We start from the raw sequence: 23,439 nt of genomic DNA, 5'->3' as shown, positions 1-23,439 counted from the left end.
TGTTGTTACTGGAGTCTTCTCTGAAATTTATTTCATTTGCGTTTAGTTCCTCTATCTCTAACTATTTCCGATTGAGAAATAACTGGCCGTTCAACTGATGATTCGTTCCTACTATTATCTACACATTAGATGAAGAATCATGTCGGAACTTCAACGCTTATTTCAAAACAATTCCCCCCTCCCCCGAATGTATTATGGAGAACAGTAAACTCTACTTTGTAATGATAATGTCTACTTACGTTTATGTAATTGGTTAATTATTATTGTAAATAATGAACCTGTGATCTATGATCTCAATTATAATGATCTCTTCATTATTATATGAATATATAATAAAGCAAGGCAAAATACGGCAAATTGTTCAGGTGTGCACAAAAAAAATAAATCTTTTAGACCCTTTTATCGCAAATCAAGAATCTATTTGCCTTCACAATTGACTTTTCTTCATTATGAAAAACGAACATTTTTCTCCTGGCCAGCTAGAAGAAAGACGCTGAGATGATGATGACAGTCAACCGCCACCATGTTGTGTTCCTGACCCTAACCAGTATTTATTTGTAGGTGCTCATGTGTGCTCTGCATTTAATTTGTAGGGTTTAAAATCCAAATTTAATCCTTGAGAAAACCCTAGTTGACTACAACAAAGATCGACTGGCTGAAAAAAAAAAACTATTAAATGGTCTTCTAGTCGATGTTAGAATCGAATATAGAAGTTTTTTTTTTTACTTTTCTTTCTGAAGTTCCAAAGTCATTGATGGTACCACGAGGCAAGACAACATCCTCTAAAAGGGTATCAACTACACTTGCAGTTCAATTTGTTTATGATAAGGGTGAAATTTAAAAAAGAATTGCAAATAATTTCGATTATTCAGGAACTACACATTTCTTTAGTTCAATTTGGGTATTGAGACCATATGTTTCTTAATATATGGTCTCAGTTACTGTTGGATAACAAACAATTACTTGAAATTTTGGTTATATTAGTATACTTGTCCACAGGTTTAATAAAATAAACAATATAAACTTGTTATATGTATAGTAACATTCGGTCTCAATACCAAAAATTAACCTAAGAATTGCTAAAAACACAAAAACCTCCGTAATCAATTACAAATTGCATTTCGTTGTGGTAAAGTTTTCGTAGCAACTTATGGTATCGACTTCACGTCTGACCTGCGGCGATTTGCTATCATTCGGTCATTCATATGTTGTGGTTAGAAAGGATGTAAAGAGATGTAAAGTTCTCTTCACTGTTCTCGAGGTTCCGTTGCCATGGTTACTAAGCTTAGTAACCATGGTTACTAAGTCTAACCTACAGTTATGGCCGAAGGCAAATTGTTTAGGTGTGCACAAAATCAAGAAACGGTTATGACCTGAGTTAGAAACTGCCCTTCAGCTAAAGGTTTTTTTATATTTTTACAAATGTACGTAGCATTGGTCAGTATCGAGTCCAAAATCTGCACTTACTTCCTGGAGAAATTCAGTTAAAACAGCAAAACATTTTTTTACTAAAATAAAGATTCAAAAGGCTTCAATACAGCCTATAAGCCAATAATGGGCTATAAACTCTCTATATAGGGCTTTATATAAGACCATTATGGAGCATTACAGATATGGAGGTAATTTTAGACAGTTGGCCCACTATATACTTATATATTATTTTAAATTTTGTGACACAGGTGTGAACCCTTTAAAATCGTGCTCCGCAATTTATGGACAACACTATCAACTTTTAGTTCAATTTCAAATATGAAGAAGAATTAGCTTTATATTTATTGCAACATATATTGCTTCTTACAACACGAGAGTTTTTTGATTATTGAAAAAGCAGACGTCGAATGGATTGTTAGCGAAAACAATGGATTGTTGCTTAATTATGTGTCCATTGTTGAAAACTGCTGTCTCAGTATGTATCAATGAATATTTTATAATTGCTTTCCGGCTGATTTGGCTATGCTTATTATCGTAATTTCGTTCAATTACTGTTGGATAACAAACAATTACTTGAAATTTTGGTTATATTAATATACTTGTCCATATTAGGCTTGGATTTAAAAGCCATTCATAGGAATATATTCGGCACCTTGTGATAGTGGATCAAAACTATACGGTAGTACATAGAAGTGGTGCACTAGGACAGTCTGCAGGGGAGAGGGAGAGAGAGAGAGAGAGAGAGAGAGAGAGAGAGAGAGAGAGAGAGAGAGAGAGAGATTTTCGTCGTACATCATTGGAGCATTGGATAAATGAGAGAATAACCAGTTTATCAGGAACACAACTGTTGTCACTTACCTCAGCATCAAGAGATGAAACGAGTGCTTTTGAAGTGTCACGAAAATTCTCCGATTTATGACGAATACCACTCATCAAACGGAGATCCTAACAGAGTCCCATTTTCTAACTGACATGCAATAAACAGAAAGATGGATGGAAAACCAAGAACGCATATATCTGCATACGAATGAAGATATGTACATACATAAGATACACGAAGGAATAGATGGATGGTGAAGAATATAAAAATAATAATGGAGTGACCCAGGCCGTGAGCGATGTTACGCAAGTGTAAATTACTTTCATATTTCACCGAGTCACGTGATGTGCCCGATGCAGTAGGAAAAAGGTAGATTGATCGCCTTCGCTTCTCAGTTGTGTACCTGCCGTACGCACATTCGTGTATTTATTTTTTAGTAGGTCTGTTCCTTGCATCCTCTACAGACAGCGGACGTCAGAGGTGAGGCCAACAGGAATTCTTCACTGTCACTACAGATGCTGGATAAATCTTTTTCAAGTAAGTGAAGTTTGACGTGCCATTCACCAGGTTGGATTGACGTGCGCGTGCTTTTTCTAGTTGTTCTTCCTCCCCTTCTCTGTGACCAACCTCCAAAATATTCGCCGACACTTTTGTGTAGTCTGCGGACTTTTAAAAGAAATTTTTATTAAATCTTTTAAATTTAATAAATGTGTGTTAAGCACACGGGTATTGAGTGGCTTTGTTTGCTTATCGAATCTATAATTGGGTCTTAGAAAGCAGACAATCACGTGACATGGTGAGCTTACGAAGAGATTTCGCTGGGTGAGAAGTGGAGAATAAGAACCAACATGTAAGTGAACGGACGGTAAGCAATATTAAAATGAAAACAGGAGGGAAAAAAATACGTCTTTGATACTGTCTAGCTATTAATCACACTCACAGCAGGGTCCTTCCATATGCGACAGACTTAATATCTCGAATAGTATTCTTGTGTTCTTCCGTATGCAAATGAAAGGTCTCACTTCTAATGATACACTTCAGCTATTGACAAGCCACTCGGCCGTCATCTGCACAGTTTGCGCACATTGCTCTGCCTAAAAACAGCTCCAGGAACATGCAAAATCCATCTTCTCTTATTAATCATTCAATTGAGAATGGACGTATTGAAATTTAAATGCTTCTTAAAGTACGCTGGTTGAGATGCCTTCTTCGAACTCTTAGTAAGCCGTAACACTAATAAGAAAACAATACTCAGAGGAAGAATGAAACGTGTATGGTAGGAATGATGATGGAAAGAGAGAGATTGTCTAGCGAATAAGAAACAGGAAAGAAAAGAAAGTGCACACACACACACAACACACACACACACACACACACACACACACACACACACACACACACACACACACACACACACACACACACACACACACACACACACACAGGATAGGAAGCAATAGCGAAAAAAGTAAGAAGGAAATGAGACAACGGTAGCAGCAAGAAAGAAAGAAAGAGAGAGAGTGAGAGAATAGTATTTCAAAAAAAAAGAGAACGAAGAACCTGCAAGTAGAATGCCAGCAGAAAGAATTGGCTTCGTTTCGTAAGGTATTTACAATTTAATGGACTTTCAATGTTGAACCGACAACAGATCCCACCTGAAAGCAATAAAAGAAGATAAGAGAGAGAAAGGAGAAAAGCCTCGCTGTAAGAATAGAGCGCCATTGTAATAGTTTAAAATACAAACACAGATTTCTGTTGTATGCGGGCACTCTTTTCGATTCTTTTTTTTTTTTTTTATTCCTAGAAAAATATTCTTCCGCACTTGAATGCAATACGGGCTTCTTATCTTTAACTATGTTAGTTAAAAAGTTTGGAAAATAGAGTTGAAATATGTTTGGCGAAGTAGAAAAATAAAATCGAAATTATTCTATACACTCTAGTTTCAGTAATTTCTCCTAAGCGGACAAAGAGGGCGACTAAAACACTTTTAAGCCGATAGTATTCGTTGTAAAATATGCGCTGTTGTTATTGGCTGAGGCCGTTTTGGTTGTCTAGCAACGGACATTGTTGGAAAACGTTGACAAAGCAAGCGCGAGCTAGACGTGACGTCATAGCTCGAGATTTGCACCATTAAACGAGGTACGTTTCAATTGGGGAAAAGTTATTTAAAGGCTCGAATTGAATTAGTTGAGAATTGAATTCTCGCACAAATCAAAATCGCGAGTAACACCTAAAGAATGGATTAATTCCATTTCGACAAGAAAAACAACGCAACAAAAATAGAAAGGTTGTGTTAAAAAGAAGAAAAAAAAGCTAATGGCTTTTCGAAAATTGTCCTTTGACGGTGAGTTTTTTCTCATCACTTGAGGTGTGCTTTTAATTAAAGCAGCCGGCTTTAGAAGATTAATTGAAAAGGAAATTACTTTCAGTAGTGGTGAATGGTCCACAAAAACTTTCGTCCGTTTTTTTTTCGTCTTGTACGTGATAGCGGTAAAATAAAAAAATAAAATAAAATAAAAAAGAGAGATCGAAGCGTTTATTGTACAGTAAATTATTCCACACAGTTTGCACAGAAATAAAATATTTTGGTGAGTGTCCTGTTTGTAAGAATTATAAAGCGAGAGAAAAGATTGATAAAAAAAAATGAAATACATCTCCTTTCATATGAAGTACCGTAATGAGTTTTATAAAGCGGATTCGATTTCTCTCTATCTATTCAACGGTACTTGGAGGTGATGAAAAAATATTGGCAACAGTAAATCACTAATGCGAGAAATTGACTTTGACAGATATAGATTTCTTTTCATATAGGAGAGTTTTCTTAGAAATTTTATTTCATAACAGAAGTGAAACAAAACTCCTTTTACATTAATTATACTTAAACTTTACTTAATTTCTATTAGAATTAATGATGAAATTTATATTTTACATGAAAAAAAGAAATATTTATTGTAAATAATTGTATATATATTTTAAAAATATCTAAAATTTTATACACCTTTATTAGAATAATATAATTATATTATATTTATTTTAGTAGAGAGATATTTTTAAATGGATTGAAGAATCCAATACCCTTGGAGGGTAATGGATGGCAATGCTGTAGCTAATGAAGTTCTAACTGAGGCTCGGCTATTGCTATTACCCTCCTGCCATGATCAGAGCTTTAATAGCTTAATAACACCTTATCCCTACACTGTCCTCTACAGATAACGGGGAAGATGAAAAGCATTATTGCTTCGCCCCTTTAAGCCAGTCCTTATAAGGACTATAAGATAAGATTTTACCGGAATTAAAATTCTTTCATCATTCATTAGAGAATATAAAGTTACTGTAGTCTGCTTGATCGGTTTTTAAATTTACTTTTAATATGATCTCGTTGTTTTTAATTTTTTTGTAATTAATAATAATGATTATATTTTAATAAATATAAATAAATATATATATATAACAAATATTTTAATATATATATATATATATATATCACTAGGGAAATAAAAGTCGCGGATGGAAAGGAATTGAACATGTACTAAGAATGGACAAGAGAGAGAGATTCCCAGGATAGCTCTGACATCGATCCCAGAAGGAAAGAATGGCTTAGACTAACTCCGCATAGAATGACAGAAAAAGAAAGGATTGCTGGTTGGAGAGAAAAAGAATTAGTCTCAAAAGATAGAGCTAACTCTGCCTCATGCACTGAGGAGAACGAAGACGAAGGTAGGTTGGTGTTCTATTTTAATAAGATGTAACCGTGTTACAGATCTTCCAGGGATTTATGCTTAAACCATTTTAATTAAAAAAAAATTATTTTTGAACAGTTAATCATAAACTCTCGTAAATCGTAAACTGGTGATATGAAAATAGGTATATTTTCATATCACGATCCTTTATTTGAAAAACGGGAGAAAAAAATCTATCAAAACAGTGATCTTTTACTCCTTGTGACTTAATCATCAATGAGACGTCAATTAGCCTTACTTACGAGACATAATTCGCATTATGAAGAGAGTATATGAGGGTTGAATGCACAAATGATTTTCTACTGTCTCCAAGGCTGTATCGAAGATTTTATCTTTGTCTTTGTGGCTCACTTGCTACTTCCTGCTGTGCTTTTAAACTAATCATAAGGTAACCAATCTCAGTCAAGGACTTTCTTTTTGTTTTAATCGATAAACGTTTTTTAACCGAAGTTCTGGACGTGATATAAAAGTAAAACAAGGATATTATTTGAAACATATCATGCTTTTTTATTGAATATAATCTTGATTGCTGATAGGCTAAATGTAGAAAATACATTACATGGTCAAACCCGGATACGCAATCCTGCAAACTGTTTTGATTTTTTATTTTATTTTATTTTATTTTTTATTTTTGCAGAGAGCTAAGAAAAATCCTCTAATAAATTACTGCTTTTTTGTACTAAATAAAAATATAATTTATTATTTTTTAATTTAAGTGATCTAATATAGACTTGACTTCTTTCTGAATCATATTTTGGTGTATGGTGTAAACCTTCTATGGAAAATTTTTATTATAGGATAACCGAAAACATAAGCTAGCTAGCTTTGCGGGAGAACAGAGGTAGATGCGAGTCAAAAATAGCGGGTGAAAACAGTTTCGTGAGTTAGCATTTGACTGTAAATGCTGCACGTGGTTTTGTAGGCTTAGCCACAATTCATTCCTGTAGAATATACATTTAGAAAAGACACAAAGAAAAACGTCTGTGATGAGATAATGGCTGGAGAAACAGAGAGAGAGATTGAGATTGTCTATTAGCCAAACTGCCCCCGTTCTAGATATCATCAAGCATTTTTAGGGAGGTTTTCGGCACATCACCCCAAATATGAGACACGATACTCTAGGGAAAGTTTGATTTTTCATTTTTACAGGATTTTGCAACTAGACAGGTGAAAACTAACGTCTTGAGTGGAAGATGATAAGTTTTTTTTGAAAACTGAGAACATAATAGATGATTTGTTTATACCAGGAAATGATAGAGTAAGTGTCCCACAAAGATAAATAACAGATCTTATCTAGCGAGATACGTATTATCAAATGCAAGGGAAGGTGAACGAAGATGACTTTTTTCCCATAAAAATGTCATTTTTTATGGAAGAAACTTTACGTGTATTTGATAGCATTGAAGGCAACTGGGCTGTCATCAGACCGTTTGGAAGAATGTATGGAGATAGTGTTTTAGGAACTGTTTGTACAAGATGTATTAAACCTGGAATTTTGACCATTCCAAAGTTTCAAATAGCAGAAAGATTGAAGGCAATACTGTATTATATTTTTTCTTATTTATGATATGCATATACAATACGAGTTATATATAAAGTAATATTATATAATAAAAACGTTTTAGTATGCATAGCAGCACGTGAATCCTAAACGGGTAGAGATAATATTAGCATTACCATTAATAATACGACTTTTTTCTGAGACGGACATTTAATGTGGGAAAACCAGTAAAATATAGAAGTAATTCATATTTTGGTATTTAAAAGAAAATTTAGATATTTGGCCAGCACGTCCTTTGTTATTTATTGATAAATAACATGCAATAACTATAAAATACTTACGCTCAAAGATGCTCCTGTATTACACAGAATATAACCTAACGAGTATGACGCTTTATTTGTGCATTTATCAAAAACGATGTGCTTGCTAACTCCAGGGGCTTCCTCTATTTTTTCATAAGTTAAACTCTTTTGACTCTGTACTTATAATAATAATTTATTATTTCTATATCTTAAGAAAACTCTGTTTTCACTCGAATTGCTACGCACCAAGTTTGAAACAGTTTAAACAAATTACCAGCAATTGTATTTCTCCAAGAAGTCCAACCCACTAACCGACAGAATTCATGGCGGCACAAGCAGCTGTCATTGTTCTGTGGTTTCGTTGCCAAAAACGGTGTCGTCCGTTATCTTAATCTTTGCAGTTTACCACAAAGACGACACAAGTGTCAGTAAGCATTAGGACTAAACGAATTTATCTTTGCTTTAATTGTGTTTAGAAGTTGGACGAAATTCTGCAAGCTATTTATCTAGCCTGTCCTTTTTATTTTTTTTCCAGTCTTTTCACTAAAATAGTATTAAGTATTTGAAGCTGGGATGACTCTTTCTAAAGCTGCAATTATATTGTACTAACGGATCAATGTTCTCCTTGACACATTTATTTTCGACGAGAATCTCTCTCTGCTGGGATTCTAAATGCATTTTATTTATTTATATAGTTCACTTTGATGTAGTTTTGAAATATTGTGGTCGAAATTAAATTTTATATAAGTGAAACACACACACGCACGGAATACTGATAGCTAACGTATAGAGAAAAAAATGGCATAAATAAAATTCATAAGAAGAAAGGACTTATAAACATAAATACTTGAGTAAATCTCTGGGATCGTTTACATAAATATGGAAATTTTCCTCTAAGGGATTATGGCTAAATCTTTTTTCTTTGTTTCTGTACTTGAAATTTAAAGAGATTCAATAAAAAAAAATCACATTTTGCTAATTGCACCAAAATCCCTGATAATTCTAGTTTTAAGAATAAAACAGCGACATCTAACGGCGTACGGGTATAATTTCTTTCTGTTATTTGTTTCTCTAATATTTGTAGTTTTAAAGCAAATTCCCAAGCTCGTGGACTAACTCCATTTAATCTAAGGCTGCAGTTGTTTAAGATAAAAACGAAAACAGTTTCATTCCTTCGATTTCCCAGGTTATGTTTAATTATTATTGCTCAGATGAGCGACTTATTAGTATTCAAATTATCATTTAAATGAGTTCAGACGGTAAGTGAAAATAGTGCGTTGTCTGTCGCCATATCGTTGAACTATAAAAGGAAATTGTGTCCTCAGACATACGTAAATTTAAAATTTACAAGAAATTATGTAATAAATAAATGTTATTTTGAATTATAAATAAAATATTTAAAAATATATTTAAAATTTTCTAAGAAAACTATCTTTATTATAAGTTAAACACCATTTTAATCCATATATTATAATAATATATATATAAAACCATTGTATTATTTCGATTGGAGAAAGGAGAGAGGACTTCCAGGGTAACAAATGGCATTGCTGTATCCAATGAAGTTTTAACTGAGGCTCGGCTATTGCCGTTACCCAGCCATGACTAGAGCTTTTAGCTCAATAACTTAACCCCATCCACACAGATTTTCTTCATTCAGATGACGGGATAAAGAGTCAAGGACTCAGTCCATCGCCCAGTTATATTTTAAGAATTTCAATTGGAATAGCATTAGACTTGTAGAGGGCGCTTGGATATGTATATATATATGTATTTCCTTATGCAACGAATGGCAACACGCCTGCACTGTATGTATTATACTTCAGTTTAACCTGCAGTTTTCTATGTGGCTTTATTTTACTTCAATTTTTTTTATAACGATATATTTTCTATATGGCTTTATTTTACTTCGATTTTTTTTATAACGATATATTTTCTATATGGCTTTATTTTACTTCGATTTCTTTTATAACGATATATATATATATATATATATATATATATATTTAGTTGACTGTGATGCAAGCGTTAGTGCACTCGAAAAAATCCTGCATCGAGCAAAGTAAATTATAAGCATTCATTTCTAGGGCAGTGAAAAAGAAGGATATTGTAACATCTCGCTCATCCACACTTCACTTGCTCAGAAAGTGGTTGTATCTGCCAAAATCGATTCTTTTCTGTGTTTTATACACGGAGAAATAAATGTAGCTTGCATTTAGTACCGCAATTTTGATTATTTCTGTTTCTTATCACTAGCGACGTCAAAGGCGGGTGATGGATTATTCGGGATAAAAATTTGAAGCTCAAGTAATGTGGAGACCGAAAACAAGAAAGACGATAGCTTCTTTCAGTCAAGAAACATTTTCAGTTCGCCTGTGTGCAGTCGACAAATTGTACTTGTAAGTAGATAACAGGCTAGATTTTTAGATGGATATTTTTCTCCCCTACTTACATTATCCTTTATCTTTGTCTAACGTCCCCTGCAAACTAAAGAAGTCATGCGAGTCGTGATGTATAGCTCTTCCTTTATATCTTTACAATCCCTGTATCATCTGACAGCAAGAGCGCCACCTATCTTGTTAGCAAAAAGTACATTTCTGGTGGATTTGTTTTAATCAACTCTATAAATCGTATTTTCTAAAAATATCTTTTCAAGAAGGGTTCGAAATTAGAATGTAATCCCTTAAAGAATTCACAAAGGTCTATGGAACTTGAGAATGTACAAATGTTGTCCAAAGTGCGGATTACATTTCTGGATTGGGGGAAGAGAAGTGAGAAGATGAAGAATGTTGTTATTTGAACCAGTTAATCTCTTTCTAACATCTAAAACTGAAATATCGTTTCAAATTCTGTTAGATTAAGAGAACGATTAGGTATAACCGTCCGTGTATTTGATCATGTCGTCTCCAATGTACAATTGCGTTTTTTTAAATTTAATCTTGTCTGTACGATAGTCGTATTACAAGCATTGCTTTTCTGTATCTATCTAGTAGAATGACTCAATGTCCATTCTTCTACTTATGTTTGGTAGAACCTAAAAGTAATCCATTGGAATGAAACAAACCTACTTCCTTCGCTATAAAAAAACACAACATCTAAATTGGACATACGTTGTCTTCAGTGTAGCTAGTATCCTTTGGGTAATTACTCTTTCTTGAAGACCGTTTTCTTTGTTTGTACTCTAAGACACATCTTGCGTCTTGCTTTTATCTTAATGAAAGTAGAAAGAATAGCTTTTTTTCCCTCTAAACATAAAATATAATAATAAATAGTTTCACATTAGATACGTAGGTATACATAGTGTGGAATACGTCTATATTGCTAGGGGAGAAAGTGTCTAAATTTGAGTTGAATAACAGATCTCGGAGACTAATTTAAATTGGGATATGAGACATAATTTTTAGCACAATAATTCGTTTTACAACATTGCATTTCAGCCTCTTTTGTCATTCCTGTAGTATATAACTGGTCAACTTCTTATTCATGGGCCATTATCAAGAGCTACTATATCGTCTCGTGCATTCCAACCCTGCAATTCATCACCGAAATTATCACCATCAGTGGTAGGACACGAACCCGATGTCTGTTCCCACCCGCACATGGGGAGTTATAAATTATATAAATCGTTTTCTTAATGTTTCTCTGGGGCGAGAGCTGACTACATTTTCGGCATGAAAGAGAAGGGATAATAGTGTTCTCAGGTATCAACAGCAAAGTGGGGAGATATCTCAGCACATGCTAGTGTAAAGTTTGGCGGACTTTCAAGAATGAGGCATCTTGACATTCCATAGATAACGGCAGATCGCCTTGACTTTGTAGTAGGGATAGCCCTAGAGAAAGATATTCCGAGCCTTGGCGATATGTGTAATATGAATATATGTATGTATAATGTGTGCCAGCTATTACGTTTTTGAGCTGGCGTAGAGAAATGGACAATATTCAACACTTCTGTGCACGTGCTAAAATGGTTTTTTCTCGTGAAACTGACTGAATTTCAACAATCGATTTAAAGCACAATAATATACACACGTCTGATAGTATTTATTTTCAGTTGTTGTGGATGTGAATAACGTTATTTTCAGTAGATTTCATTTTATTATTTTTATAGTTATACTCTTCGAAGGAAATGACCCAAAATAGGGAATCAAAGAATTAAATTACATATATGAGTCTATTTATCACTAAAACTGACTGTAAAGTTTAAAATATCAGTAATATGTAAACTACTAGTTAAAATTCTATTTTCTTATAAGATGTAGTTAATAATCAGATTCATTCTAATAAATATTAACTACATAATGAATATAATTACCTAAAGTCGATTATATATGCATTTTATAAGTTCCATATTCCAGCTGAAAGAACGACAAAATCTTGCACTTTTGACTGGAAAAGATGCAACTCTCGACACGACTAGAAAAATCTTCGTTTTTTTTTTTTTTCACTTGAAGGTCAGTAGTAGGGTTTTTCCTCCTGCATACATGCACATCGTCAAGAGAACACACGCCACTAACGGACAGAAATACTTCAATTGGCTGTAGATGGCGAGTTGTGGACGATGAATACTAGCTTAGTATGTAAATTGTGAATTAATTCGTGATACTGGTCGTGTGGTGTGCCGCCGTCCTATTGTTATTTTTGATGTTATTGCCATGCGATTGTTATTTTTGATGTTATTGCCATGCGATTGTTATACTATATCATAATATTTTCCTCTAAATATAATTTTACAAAAACTTTCATACTTTCAAATATAATGGAGTCAATCCGTTAACTGACGTATATGAAATATTTAAATATCGAATCATTTTAAATATTCGAATATAACTTGAAAATAATCTCAAAATTTCAAACATCAAAATATAATTCGTGTTATAGTTCGTCCACCATTTGTAGATCTCTCCTTGGCATTTTTCCAAGAATTGTCGATTCATGCTGAAGGGAAGAAAGAAATGAAGGATGTACGAATTGGTCGCCAACATGCGAAATCACGTGCTTTCTTGGCTGTCGCTGTATTGGACTAGCTTGATTTTTGTTGTCGCTTTTTCGCATTATATTTTTATTATTAATTTGTATGATGGATCCAGTTCAATCAACAAGTTCTGTTGTTAAACGTTTCAGTAGTTATTGCAAAAGAATATTGAATAATGTGCTGGCATTCTGCGAAAAAGAATCGTCAGAAGGCCGTCTCCTTGTTCCCCTTAAGTCATAAAACGTGCAAGTGCAATTGAGGGCGTATCGGGGTCGACTGTTAAAAGAATTCGTAGGGAATCAAAAGGTGAAGGTAAGCCAAAATTTAAATCTCCTTAAAAAAAAAGCGCCAGAGTAAAGAAAACCATCGAAACCGTAGCTTTGAATGATTTTGATGTAGACGTTATAAGAAGAACTATTCACGAATTTTACGTGGTCGAGAAAAGAGTGCCAACTGTTCCGAAATTGATTCCTGTGCTTAAAGAAAACATTCATTTTCTTTGGAAAAGAGAAACTTTAAGGAAAATACTTCATGAAATCGGATTTTGTTTTAAAAAGTCCCAGAATAAAAGGAAACTTATCAGGGAGCGAAGTGACATTGTTTTATCTAGAACGCAGTATTTGAGAGCAATAAGACGTTTCAGGGAAGAGAAAAGACCGATCGTATATCTAGATGAAACTTGGATTGATAGTAATTTAACTTATGGAAAATGTTGGCAGTCTAAAGAAGAATGTGGAGTGCTACAAACCGGAAATGCCTCGCGACGCATAATAATTTTGTGTGCGGGTGGAGAAATGGATTTTTTTACCGAATTCAAACTTACTATACAAAGCCAATTCAACTATTGGAGATTACCATGGGCAAATGAATTCTACGATCTTCGAAAAGTGGGCAGAAGAAAAACTGATTCCAAACCTTCCTAAAAATGCTGTTGTTATAATTGACAACGCTTCATATCACTCTAATCGATTAAACAAAGTTCCAAATTGGTCTAATAAGAAGCACGTTCTTATTAGACCAATTTCATTCCCCAGATATGCGAAAAATTGAATTGCTTAATTTGGTCAAAAGAAACTCGCCCACAACTAAACTATTTAAATTCGACACGATGCTCAAAGAGCATGGATTTCTAGCTTTGAGGCTACCACCATATCATTGCGATATTAATGTTATTGAGTATGTTTGGACAGAAGTGAAGAGTTTCATTCGCCATCACAACGTAACTGGGGATATTGACACGTCGAAACTTTTTAAGCTTTCAGAACAGGCGATTGAAAGTATTACAGTTCAAAATTGGGGAAAATATTGCTCTCATGTCACCTCATTGGAAAATGTGTATTGGGACAGAGACGGAATTATCGAAGAATTATGCGAACCTTTGGTGATCAGTTTAAGTGAAAGTGATGGCGATTCGGACACCGATTCAAATGACTCTGAAGATTAAAAGAATTTGAAAATGGTATTTTTTCCAACATTTTTTTTGCATGGGTTTGTTAAAAGAGTCACAACAAGTCATAAATAATTAATCAGTTTAGGACATTAAAGTGTCTCGGTTCTCTCAACTGTAAGTTTAGAATATCTAAGTTCATTTGAAATAAGTTCTGTTTTTTTGTATAATTATTTTTATTTTATAGAAAACTTTTCTTAAAAATAAACTTAGTTACATTTTTGTTTTATGCATTACCTTTTTTAATTTTGTTAACACTCTACGTATACATTTTTCCAACTGTTATACAAGCAAAATAGTTACACTTTAAAAACAGCAATGTTCGTAAAAGAAAAGCTAAATTTTCCGACCTGTAATAATAAACAAACTCATCCCAGAAAACAGATTAATTACCCTATTATCGGAATGGATTCTTTTTCTGATGTAATAATAAACAAACTCATCCTAGAAGGCAGACTGATTGCCGGAATGGATCTTCGGAATTATCGGAATGGATTTTTCTTTTTCTGACATGCGCAGAAGTGGAGAGAGACCGCTAATCGGTGGGCGAAATATATATACCAAAATGGAACAATAAATATGTCTCATCCTTTCAACTATTTCCTTATAAGGGGCGAAGGGGGCAAAGGGGCGAAGCAAGAATGCTTTTCATATCCCCCGTTATCTGTACAGGGCAGTGTATGGATGAGGTGTTATTGAGCTATTAAAGCTCTGATCATGGCAGGAGGGTAACAGCAATAGCCGAGCCTCAGATAGAACTTCATTGGCTACAGCATTGCCATCCATTACCCTCCAAGGGTATTGGATTGAATGAATCAATCACCGCATTTCACAGACCTCCTTTCAACTACGTAACCGATCTGTCAATACAAATGAAATTTATATGAAAAAATTAAAGGTATTATTTATTTTAAGAATTTTAGAAAATAATTTCTAAATTTTGATTTATAATATATATATTTACGTTACTTCATTACTTTTAAGTTAAATAAAATAATAAATTTTATTATTAATTTAAGTAAAATACGTATGTATGAAGTATTTTTTCATCGTAAACAAAAGCTATCAAGTATTGTTTTGTATAATGATATACATCACACACACGCACACACGCACACGCACACACGTACACAGGGAGAGAGAGTACTAAGCCTATTATAAAAAGTCAAAAACTATACGGGAAATTGAACAATTTGGTTCATATAAATATAATTCATTTTTTGTAATGATTTTCTAATAAACTCTCATATAATATTTTTATTTATGCTCGAGTTGAAAGCTGTCAAAATGACCAATGTTTTATTCATTTGAGCCCGGCAATTCTTAAATCTCTTTCCACGCCCATTTCCATCCAATATTCGAAACGCTTTTTCGCAAACTTCAAGATTAAATTTTAAAACCAAATCCTTCAAAAATGGCGAATGGCAAGTGAAAGTTAGGAAGTCTTGGTTTATTTCTGTACAGTAGTAGGAATGCACTTGCTAGAAAAACACACGGTGTTTCCGTGAGTCCGCGATAAACACACGTTGAAGACGAAGAAGCAAGTGGAAGCATTGCGGAAGTGCGAAACTAGATTACTTTGGAGTAACAGTGAAAGTTTACTTAGGAACGACTGAAATTTCTGGTAACACTAAAGCGTTCTGTTTTGTATCAACAAACTAGTGGAAAGACTAATAAACTACTGTTGTTTGTCTCTCAATGAATGAACGTACATTACTATAAACATTCTTGCTTAGAAATTTGTATCACTGACATTGATTGAAAAAAAAAAGTCTATTAAATTACATCAAGTTTTTATAGTATTTCTCCAAGAATATAAGAAAAAATTAGTTAATTCTAGACATAAATTTTAGTTAACAATTAATTTTTAAGAAATTAAATATTTTTTTATTTATTTTGACATTTTTCTTATATTTCGTGATTTCGTTTTATTTAATAACGAGATCCATATTTCTGCATTGATTTAATTGGAGCTGTAATTTCGGCATCTCAATACTGTATTCTGTCAGATGGATAAAACAAAAAAAAATCAATCTTAGCTAATTATAAGGAGTGAGTTCTTCCATATGTCCTCTAGACTGTCGTCTAGAGGACATATGGAAGAACCTTTTCAAGTTGAGTGAGAGCGATAAAACTGTTTTTCGTTCCATCCAGGATGGAACGAAAAACTTTTGCAGTCTTTCGTATTATGTGGGGGTGGTAAGCTCTCCGATTCTACGCTGTTTTACAGACCATAAAACTCCATGAACCTCACAAATCACGTCTTGAAGATCTTGATATTTTAAACATACACAAAATACAGCGATAAAAGATTAAGCGACACATAATAGCTATTTATTTATTTATTTTTATTGGAAAAATCTGTAAATCTCTATTTCTCTGTCTAACTGAAATACTGATGGTTGGTTCAAACTTGTACAGTTTGAGAAGCTATAAGTTTGAGGCAGACAGCAGAAACTTGAAGTAATATTTAAAATCCCCTGATCAGTTAAGATTGATATACTTTTTTCTTTTTTTTTAAAAAAAAAAGAAATTCACATTCAGCAATTTGTACCTTGGATTATAATGGTATTGGATATCTATCTCTTCCTCATGTTTATAACATGTAGATTTTTAATGTTATTCTACTATACGTGATGTTACTCGCAAAATGCACTGAAAATGATCAAGAAACTTATTTAAAAATTCTGCTGCACTTCAAATTCTACTTTCATCAAAGAATTGAATAAATTGTTCAGTCTACGAATAATTCTATTGTCAGCAAAATATCGCTATCGTTTATCCTAACATGTTTAAATTTTCGTTTCCTTTTTCTCTTATTATGTAATGTGCATAATGTGTCTTCTTTCCCACCTCACCTGACCTACGAGATGATAAAATAATTTCCAGAATGGTCAGATGATTTTTCCCAATACGTTTAGCTGATTCGCCCGTAATTCCAACCAAATCAAACCATCCCATGAGATGGCACTCCAATTAGTATCAAGTTCCACCAGTATAAGTACAGGCATGTAGGTGGAGGAGAATGTAATGGCTTGTAAAGTGTGATGGTGTATTTTGCCCTCTACAGGTTTAATTTCGTCAAAAACGATTTCCAAGAACATGGCAAGGACATCAAATTTTGTTTCCAGCTGGGAGCCCCTTCATAAAACAAAACAACGCAATATTTGCCCTTCTATTTAAAGACTTACTTCGAATTTCCATTTAGGATTTCAGGTAAGACACACAGGAACCTCCCCCCCCCCCCCCACACACACACTGACTTAATATACGTCCTCATTGTCTTAGTGGCCTGTTCCGTGATTCCAATTCAAACATCCAGATAAATCTCCGAAAGACTGAAACTTGCTTCAGGATTGAAAACAATGAACACAGCCTGGAATATTGGATTGATGTTTCCACATCAAAAGTGCTGAATCCACTGTAAACCTAAATTTGTATTCATATGTCCTGCAGAATTGGGAAGATAAGCTGATAGGAAAAGTACTCAAGAATTAACTTACTTTACTTGAGAAAGACTGGCTTGTCCATTACGTAATACTTCTGCTCACTTTGTCCCTAAAAATAAGGACAACTTTGTCCCTACAAGTATTTATGATCAACATCACCGCGTCTGTTCTTTGCATAATCTTACTTCAGAAAAATGACGCTCTGTGTTTGTTTTAAAGAAAAAGAAACACAAAGGGAATTTGGATTGCTAAGGGGTAGTTGAAGCACTGATAAGACTTGAAATTGTTTCCTTACTTCAAACATTTCTTAAAGTACTTTTTATCTCAACTCACATAAAAGTACTTCGGACCTGCTATCTATCCAGCTCTGATCATATGCTGTTAAATTTGAATTAATGTTATATTAAAACTTGTATCTATAAAATTTGCAAGCTCATTTGGGACTAATTTATCCAACTGTGTTCTCTAAATTAAGAAACTTTAATTTTCCCTTACGATTTTCCTGAGTTGTTGATAACCGTCCTTACTGGAAATTAACTTGCTTGTTTATATGCATTTAAAATTCATAGTTAAATACATTTCGTAGTAGAGCGCCACCTATCGACTGGTTTATGTTCATCCGAATTGTTAAAGTTGGACACATTCCAGCGACGAGGCTTAACTTGGTCCTCCCGTTTCGTAGATCGCAATAATTGCTGCAAATGCTATTATAATTTTTCTACTAGACGAATTCTTCCCTTCATTACCCCAAGTAGTTAACGCAGGCAATTTCGCACTGTCGGAAGGAAAATTTTATTGTGAAGCATGTCGTCACTGATGAGTTAACAAATTGTTTCCAAGTGCGTGGAATGAGTCAGAATTATCTGCACTGTCGTTTGTTTTCCCGATCTTTCAAAGCGAACACTTATAGTCGACGATTTGTAGCGCCACACATGTAGCTTCTCCAGGAAGTGGGTGTCGTTAGAGAACGCGAGAATGTGGAATTATTTCTATCTGGGGACTAGAGCATTGTCGTTAGCCAGAAATGAGACACAAATAAGGGAAAGGCAAGAGTAAGATGTTGAGAAAATTACCGCCAGCTAATTTCATTGTGGTTGACAGCAGGAGAACTTCCTGAGTAATCTTCTAGCTTTTGAAGCAATTTGATTTTCTTGCAGAAACAAGTGAAGTTAACGACCTTTTACAGAAACTTGGTTGTAATCCTGCAGCTCTCTCGCTGGATTACTTTCCACCATTCAACCGCTATAATAGTGATTTGAGTTTTGTTAAGCGATTTCGTTGCCATCAAACTCTGTAGGTGATGAACACACGAAGATCTCAAAAAAAAAAAAAAGAGTGAGTGGTGTACAAATCGAATCTCCGTAAAAGATCAGGAAAATAAACGACGCCTCTTTTCCTCCCTAATGCTAACGGAAGTTCTCCTGCAAAGCTAATTTTCCCCATGAGCGCAATTCTAGTTTTTTTTTTCCTCTCGAGATATCCAATGATAGATCAAACTTCAACCGAATCAGTAACGTTTACTGTGTTGAACACACACACAAGAGAGAGAGAGAGAGAGACAGATAGAGAAAGGAGAGAGCAACGAAAATGGAAACAACAGAGGGATAACAGAGGACAGGAGAAAAGTGAGAAAGAAGGAAGAAGTGAAAGCGAAAAATAAAATGGAGAAAAGAAAGAAAGATAACAACGATAGAAGGAATGAGATCGAATTTGTATTTCCTTTGAGAACCATAAACTTTGTCTTGCTAGGATGGAGTCCTCTGTTCTTACTGATCTCGGTAACTTTACCAAGAATTTGTTCTTAGTTCTTCCTTGTCATTACAAAGGAGTACTGTATCATCAGCATACCTCAGATTACTGATTAGTCTACCTCCTATTCTAATTCCTGTCTTGAGCACATCGAATGCTTCGTATGATGTCCTCCGCATAGATACTAAACAAGTGAGGAGAAAGTAAACATCCTTGCCTAACTCCTTTTCAACCTGAAGCCAATCAGGCTTCAGTACAAGCTGGCTATCCACTTGACAGTGTGCTGAGGAAAACCCATTCTTTTCATTACTTCCCACAGTTTCACACGATGAATGCAGTCAAAAGCTTTAGAGCAGTCTTAAGAAACGCATCAGAAGAGAGAGTCTAAATTCTTCATATTTTTCTATGATCTGTCTAAGGCAAAGGATCTGAATCTCTAGTGTCCTTACCTTTCCTAAAACCTGCTTGTTCCTCGGGAATGTCTGCCTCAACTTTGGCTTCAATCCTATTTACTGTGCGACCACAGATGCAAGACTCCTCGACACTTCTGCGCATGTCTGAAGAAGGTGAATCCGTTTTAATAATAGGCTAATCAATGCGTTTGGTGGGATGAGTGTTTATTACTTTACATTGGAAAATTAGCTATTTGTTTGTGAAAATTCTAGTTTTTAATGTGGTAATTAATTTGCTTGTACAACAGTTGGAAAAGTTACGTATAAAGCATGTGATTTCGTTGTTGGTAACGAATTCGTAGATCGCCTTATTACTTTCTCCTCTTCAACACGAATTGACTCTTCTTGGCACATTGCCAGCTGAGGGTCTCGCATCTGTGGTAGGACAGTAGCATGATCTTCAATAAGATTTGGCATGAATGCGATGTTAAAGTAACAGTGCTATAGTTTTTGCACGCCTTCATCCCTTCTTATGTAGTAGAACAGCAAAACTAGGAAAAAGACTCTGAAAACCTAAAAAATAGAAACAGAGATTGAGACACATTACATTTGAAAGATAAAAAAGGATAGATGGAAAAAGATAAAACAAAAAAAGGTTAAAAAAGGGAGAAAAGCAAAGGAAACAAAAATGAAAATCAAAGAGGAATTTTTAGGAAAGAGAAGAAATGTCTTTAGGAGGGGGGGGGAGTGAGATAGAGAGAGAAGATTAAAATAGGAAAGGAAGATTGAAAAGGGGGGATGAAAGGAACACGATAAAGATTAAGAGAGAAGCACTTCTGGGAGGGAATAGAGAAAAAGGGAAAACGATTTATACTTTGAAATTCTGAGCTCGATAGCAGTTAAGGGGTTACCAACAAGTTATCATCTTTCACCATCACCCGAACGATAAGGCATTTTCGCATTACCAAAATCTGACGTAATCTTCACAAAATAAATCATTTCCGCCGGCTGCTTAGAGTTCGCATTCTGCTGTTTTATATCTCCCTCGATTTAAAGCGATGGTGTTCAGGCAGCTGGGATTGCAGATAAACGCGAAAGGTTAAAAGTAATCCTCTGGCAAGGGTTCGCCATGAAGTACAAGTAACCATGGAAACTGATGAAGGACCCTTCATTATTGGCGCTGAGGTGGAGGCTTCAGCAGCGATAAAGAACGCGAGAGAGAGAAATCGAATTCCCTGAATACTCACGAGGATTCGCTTTCTTTCATCGGCAGGCGTTAATTCTTTGTCGAATGGAAGATGATTTTAGACGTTCTCTGATAGTTTTCTTGAGTCTTCTCAGCAGGGGTATCTTGAAGAAACTGTGAAGAGGTTGGAGTGTGTCTACAACACTTGCTATAAAAATACTTTACCATTGGTACGAATGCACACAAAACAGTTGCCCTTTTAATTGAAGAAAGTGTTGTTGATCATGACAAGGGACGACAGAAATGTAGATGGAGAACCTCCTCCAAATCTGCTTTTTCCAATAACGTGTTTTACGGATTCGATCTCCAGTGGAGATAGCTTCGCCACCCACCATCGAAAGAAGTGAAAATAGGGAGATTGATTTTATAGCTCACGTTTGATCTCGAATTTTTTTAACGATTTTTCGATGCATATTGTGAAGAGTAGGTGTGAATACGAGAACGTTTTAGCAAAAGTTCAAAGGTCGAATGGTTATAATATTACAAAAGGCAAGCAAATTACATAAAATTTATAGAGAAAAATTATTCTAGAATTTTTTATTATATGGCTTGTGAGATGTTTTTTTTTTCCACTTGGTTACAAAGTTAATTATACTTGACAAGAAATTATATTCTTGTTTCATCCTTTTTTAACACTTGAAATATCTTCACAACCAGGCTATCAGTGTATAGAAGCTGTTGACTTCACACCAATTATAAATAAATTTCGTGTGATGATACTGCGTTCCTAATTTTTACGGGAGTTCACGGTACCATCTAGTCCCCCCAAATTTTATCCGGGCTCCGGAACCGGCATAGGCTGACGAATCAGACCTATGCTGAGTCAGAATTCCTGACTATATTCCGAGGGTTCTCAGGCCGGTTTGCCTGCTTGCGGGATGAAAAACTCCAGGTTAAACTGGCGGAAAAACCCTCCTGTCCACGCCCAATACCGGCTAACTTGGCTATGGAAGATCCTTAAGCTCCTCGCGTCGTTGACGGGAATCGAACCTAGGACACTCCTTCCCCAGGCATATGGTTTGCCAAGTGCAAAGCCACTAGGCTAACCTCGCGGAATCACACCAATTGCCACAATGCAAAGCACACTTCCTTTGGGAATTGAATATTGCTGTGCATTATGGGAAAGATCATTACTCATACTGGTTTTGACCTTTATTTAGGCATTGTTATACAACGGGGTAATTCTCCAAAAATCGAGTGACACTCAGCAATGATAAAAATTACCACAGAAAAACCTCCCTGACCTGTTTAAGTGCAGGGTTACCTCTCCAAAAACTCGTGCGATCCGCCAGATCACCCAACAATGAGCGACCTGAATGATCATTAACTCAGCGTTGCCTCCCCCCACCACCACCACAAAGCAGACCCATAATCTCAGCTGTGGCCCCACTCAGAGACAGGCCAAACCCTACACCCAAGCAGAGCCGATTATATATATATATATTCTGAGATATATGATATATATATATATATATCAGAATATATATTGGAATTATATATCTCAGAATATATATATATATATATATATATCAGAATATATATTGGAATTATATATCTCAGAATATATATATATATATATATATATATATATATATATATATATATATATATATATATATATATATATATATATATATATATATATATATATATATATATATATATATATATCTCAGAAAAAGGATCGTCCCTTCTGCGTAAAGTATATCTGTGAGAGCCAGACCCCGAAACAGCAATAGCCGGAATTAATTAACAGAAACTATATATATATATATATTAATAATAATAATTTGTGAGTTCAACAAACTTCATCATCGGCCTGTAGAGTAAGATAGGCTGAGAGTCAGCAGATAGTAGGAGAGGAAATAAAGATAGAGTGCATAGTGGTAGAGTAGGTAAAAGAGGCCTCAATTGACCTGTTTTAGCTGTTTGCCCCCCAGTGGCGTTTCTAAAACGATCGTTGATTTTCACTTTAAAAAAAAAAGGAAAAATCCTAAAAAGGAAACACGTAACAAAAACAAAAACATGAAGCGCAGAGAGAAAAAAACTGGAGAAGGATTGGAAAGGTAAACTTAGAGGTGGAGGAAGGATCTGGCCCGAGTGATGCAGCTCACAAGGAACTGCACTGCCTCGCTCTAAGCCTTCGCCGCTCGGGTTCTCAGGTCCTCCCCCACCTGTGGGAACTAGAAACCAATGAAGCTGAGAACAGAAAGCCCACAAGGTGGTTATTATTCCTTTCTTTTGTTGTGGGCTGTTATGATTCTTTTGGCCACCTCACTTCCCTTGGCTATCTCCAGTCAGTAGTATGGGAGCCTCTTCTGACCAAATGCTTCCGGTGGGCGTGGCTTCATGAGTCATGAATTTCCCTGAGGGGAGCCACTTCTGACCAA

The sequence above is a fragment of the Typopeltis vanoorti genome, chromosome 17 (genome assembly GCF_054136105.1).
Source record: "Typopeltis vanoorti isolate ZY-2024b chromosome 17, IOZ_Tvanoo_1.0, whole genome shotgun sequence".
Taxonomy (NCBI): domain Eukaryota; kingdom Metazoa; phylum Arthropoda; class Arachnida; order Uropygi; family Thelyphonidae; genus Typopeltis; species Typopeltis vanoorti.
Note: the sequence above shows the minus strand (reverse complement) of the source record.